The sequence below is a fragment of the Nerophis lumbriciformis genome, linkage group LG21, assembly GCF_033978685.3.
Source record: "Nerophis lumbriciformis linkage group LG21, RoL_Nlum_v2.1, whole genome shotgun sequence".
Taxonomy (NCBI): Eukaryota; Metazoa; Chordata; class Actinopteri; order Syngnathiformes; family Syngnathidae; genus Nerophis; species Nerophis lumbriciformis.
The window spans coordinates 2,624,462-2,630,000 of NC_084568.2; positions in this window are offsets into that span (position 1 = coordinate 2,624,462).

Here is a 5,539-nt window from a genome sequence, read left to right on the forward strand (position 1 = left end):
TTAATCGCCGTCACTTTTGAAACAAAAGCTCGGAAGGCGTCAACTTGGAGCGGGTAAAAGTGCGACGCGCGGGTGTTTGAGTGAAGGATAGAATGTTCTAGTACCTGCTCGTGGAGCTTCATCACCGCCATGGAGCTGCTGGGCTGTGCGAGGCTGCCCTGCGAGCCTCGTCTGCCGGGGAGGACCACTCACACGAGCCGGGGAAAGGGAGGAGGAAAAAAAAAAAAAAAAAAAAGTGAATGAAGGCGGACCACCAGTCCACACCACGTGTCACTGCTGCTCCCCACGACCTCCACATCACATTCATACCTCGGCAACTTGAGGGTTCCAGGTTCGATCCCCGCTTCCGCCATCCTGGTCACTGCCGTTGTGTCCTTGGGCAAGACACTTTACTCACCTGCTCCGAGGTCCACCTACACTGCTTTAAATGTAACTTAGATATTGGCTTTCACTGTGTAAAAGTGCTTTGAGTCACTAGAGAAAAGTGCTATATAAATATAATAATATATTTTATTTGTAAAAGCACTTTACATTGAGCAAAGTGCTTTTTAAAAAACAACGGCTATTAGAGATGCTACCTCAGTAGAAGCATTTAAGTCCCATCTTAAAACTCACTAGCCTTTAAATAGACCCCACTTTTTAGACCAGTTGATCTGCCGTCTCTTTTCTGCTCTCCTTCGTGGAGAGGGGAAGGCACAGGTTCGGTAGCCACGGATGAGGCGCTAGCTGTCCAAAGTCGGGACCCAGAGTGGACCACTCATCTGTGCATCGGTTGTGGGGACGTCTCTGCACTGCTGACCTGTCTCCACTCAAGATGATCTCCTGTTGGCCCCACTATGGACTGGACTCTCACTGTTATGTTAGATTTGCTATGGACTTCACTCCCACACTATTATGTTAGATCCACTATGGACTGGACTCTCACTATTATGTTAGATCCACTATGGACTGGACTCACACTATTATGTTAGATCCACTATGGACTGGACTCTCACTATTATGTTAGATCCACTATGGACTGGACTCTCACTATTATGTTAGATCTGCTATGGACTGGACTCTCACTATTATGTTAGATTTGCTATGGACTGGTCTCTCACTATTATGTTAGATCCACTATGGACTGGACTCTCACACTATTATGTTAGATCTACTATGGACTGGACTCTCACTATTATGTTAGATCCACTATGGACTGGACTCTCACTATTATGTTGGATCCACTATGGACTGGACTCTCACACTATTATGTTAGATCCACTATGGACTGGACTCTCACACTATTATGTTAGATCCACTATGGACTGGACTCTCACAATATTATGTTAAGTTAAATGTCTTGTTTCAGCATTTTGACATTCCATACATATAAAAGTGTGTTATAAATCAAATGCATTAGTATTATTAACATACACTCTCATACATAATTACATCAAACTCTCCTTATTTGCATACCAAGAACATCCACATAGACCGTGGGTGTCCTAACCTTTTCATACAGAAAAATGAAAGGACGCACTTTGATATTATTCACTTTTTTATTTCATATTCAGTTATCAAAACACAACAAAACAGCTCCAAATATATTTACATAACCACTCTTAGTATTATATCTGCTGAAAATATTAACTTTTTCTACTGTCATTGTGTGCCTAATCCTTGATGATGTAGAATTTTACACCCACATACAAAATAAAATTCATGCACTTTTATAAAAAAAAAAAGATATACCGTATTTTCCGCACCATAAGGCGCCCTGGGTTATAAGCCGCGCCTTCAATGAACGGCATATTTCAAAACTTTGTCCACCTATAAGCCGCCCCGTGTTATAAGCCGCATCTAACTGCGCTAAAGGAATGTCAAAAAAACAGTCAGATAGGTCAGTCAAACTTTAATAATATATTAAAAACCAGCGTGATGTGGGCGCGCATGGAGTCGTATATCAACATGGACGGAGCTGCGTGAAAAAAGCCACCCGGCCTCTTCGCGTAAACTTCCCTTAACCACGCGCTCATCTTTTCTTCATCCATCCATCCCTTCGAGTTAGCTTTTATGATGACGCCGGCTGGAAAGGTCTCTTTTGGCAAGGTCTTCCTTTTGAATATCACCATGGGTGGAAGTTTCTGGCCATTAGCATGGCAAGCTAGAACCACAGTGAAGGATGACTTCTCATTCCCTGTGGTGCGAATATTCACCGTACGTGCTCCCGTTGTATCCACAGTGCGGTTCACAGGAATATCAAAAGTCAGTGGAACCTCGTCCATGTTGATAATGTTCTCTGGCCGGATCTTTTTTTCAGCTATCTTGTTTTTACAATATGCACGGAAAGTAGCCAGCTTTTCTTGAAAGTCTTTAGGCAGTTGCTGTGAAATAGTAGTCCGTGTGCGGATGGAGAGATTGCGTCTTTTCATGAACCGGAAACCTGTCGCTTAGTAGGAGCCATTTTGTGGTCTTTACAGATGTAAACACACAAAGGAAATGAAACGTAATATCCGCGCGCTTCTTCTTCTTCTTCTACGCGGGCGGGTGGTTGCTTACAGTAGAAGAAGAAGCGCTTCCTGTTCTATGGGGGCGGGTGCTTACCTTGGCGTAGAAGAAGAAGCACTTCCTCTTCTACGGGGAAAAAAGATGGCGGCTGTTTACCGTAGTTGCGAGACCGAAACTTTATGAAAATGAATCTTAATATTAATCCATATATAAAGCGCACCGGGTTATAAGCCGCACTGTCAGCTTTTGAGTAAATTTGTGGTTTTTAGGTGCGGCTAATAGTGCGGAAAATACGGTAAATATATATATATACACACATACATACATGTGTATGTGTGTGTGTTCATGTGATACACATTGGTAAGCATGCCATCTCTATTTAAATGATGAAAGAATGATCCTCTGTATATGCACGATATGGTTAATATTTGTTTGTACTAACATTATTGTATTTTTTTCAGTATTTTTTTAAATTCCTGACATTCACTGTAATCTGTAATTATTGTTTATTTAAAAAAAAAAAAGGCAATGTTATAGTAGAATTGTATTGTATCAGTTTGTGAAACCATGGCAATGAAGCAAAAAAAAAAAAAAAAAGCTTAAAGTTAAAAGAAATAAACAAGATAACATGATAGAGTTCCACAGTTCAAATGTGCTTAACAGGGCTTTTATTTGGGTTAGTTTGCTGTCAATGTGTTTCAATCATATTTGCACTACAGGATCCTAATCTAGTCTATTTTACTATTCATTCTATTCTATTTTTGACATACTCCTATAAACCAATGGTATTTATAACCCACTCTATTTGAATTATTATGCACATACTATTGTTATTGTGTCCTCATTGGGCTAAATCAAGGACCTGGGGTACTCATTTTTGTTTCCTTGAATAAAATAAACAAATTGTTCTTGACTTTTTAGGGTTTAACATTTACTAAAACCCTGCAGTTCCTAACGTGTCAAACTACCGTATTTTCCGGACTATAAGGCGCACTTAAAATCCTTTTTTCCCCTCAAAACTCAACAGTGCGCCTTATAACCCGGTGCGTCTAATGTACTGAATAATAATAATAATAACTGGGATTTATATAGCGCTTTTCTAAGTACCCAAAGTCGCTTTACATGTAGATAATAATAATAATTCTGGTTGTGCTTACCGACCTCCAAGCAATTTTATTTGGTACATAGTGTAATGATAAGTGTGACCGGGAGATGGCATATACACATACGAGACATGTGTAGACTGCAATATGACTCAAGTAAACAACACCAACATTTTATATGTTCCATTGAAAATATAGAACATTACACACGGCGCTCAAAAATCTATCAAAATGTTTTAGTAGGACTTTGGTAAGCTATGTAGCCACACCGCTTGATGGATTGTACTGTGCTTCAACATAGGAGTATTATTATGGTGTGTGTATAAGGTAAGACATATTATCTGGCGTTTTGTTTTGCAATATTATGCAAACGCAACTTTTCTTACCTTCTGGTACCTGCTGATCTGTATTTGGGATCTGCATAAGTTCTAAAAATGTGCACGTGTCCGCCTTTGTAGTACGTGGCGACACCATAATCGATCTTCTTTTTATGTGACATTCATCCTCCGCTGTTGCCATTTCTAATATAAAGTAGTGTAAAGTTCTTACATAAAACATACCGGTGTAGTGAGTTTACATTATTCACCCAAGGAACTTTAGTTATTAGAGAGTTCCGGTCGGACAGTTTTTCAGGGTACACATTTCGGGCGTTGTTGTTGCACTAGTGAGCCACGGATGAGGAGATGCTGCTCCGTTATTGATTGAAGTAAAGTGTGAATGTCATTAAAACAGTTAGCTCCATCTTTTGACACTTCTTCCACTCCCGTCCTTGCACGCTACACCGCTACAGCAAAGATGACGGGGAGAAGACGCTGTCGAAGTGGAGGCACGTAAATAAGACCGCCCACAAAAAAAGAGACTGTCAGAAAGTGACTTCAAGATGATGTGTAAAACATCATCTATGCAACATTTTGAGCAAAGAACCACCATTACATGTTATGTAGACCACAAGGAAGTAGGGGTGTAACAGTACGTGTATTTGTATTGAACTGTTTCGGTACGGGGGTTTCGGTTCGGTGCGGAGGTGTACCGAACGAGTTTCCACACGGACATATTAGGTAGCGTAACGCACGTTGTGTAAACAATACTCAAAATGCCGGACATTTGAGGCATTTAAGAATTTCTTAAATGAGTTTCTTAAATGCCTCAAATGTTTGGCATTTTGAGTTAGGGTTGCGTGTATTTTCAATGTACATTCAGGGTTAAGAAGGGGTTAAAAACAAAACAAATTGTGTGTGCAGCAGCATTGGTGAGGGAGGGGCAGAGACAGAGAGAGAGAGAGAGTTATGATAAACGCGCATGCGTCGCCAGGCTCTGCTTTTTATCCATAGATTTATCACATTTAATTTTTTATTATCTATAGCAGGGGTGTCAAAAGTGTGCCCCGGAGGCCATTTGAGGCCCACAGCTAATGTTTTAAAGGCCCACGGCACATTCTAAAAATACTATTAAAATAAACAAAAACTTCACATAAGTGAAATAAAAAAGCTTAAAGGTTAAATGTAAATTAGAAAAAGTTGCAATGTTGACTAATAAAACAAAGCCGGTTTTTTTTCTTTCAAACTGTCATTGCTCAAAACATAATATTGAATCAAAATCAATGTTATTATGAATTATTGACCTAGCCAAGGTTCCCATTACTTCACATCAAATATTCCACTAAGACAGGGGTCGGCAACCCGCGGCTCTAGAGCCGCATGCGGCTCTTTAGCGCCGCCCTAGTGGCTCTCTGGAGCTTTTTCAAAAATGGATGAAAAATGGAAAAAGATGAGGGGAACATTTTTTTTTGTTTGTTTTAATATGGTTTCCGTAGGAGGACAAACATGACGCAAACCTCCCTAATTGTTATAAAGCACACTGTTTATATTAAACATGCCTCACTGATTCGAGTATTTGGCGAGCGCCATTTTGTCCTACTAATTTTGGCGGTCCTTGAACTCACCGTAGTT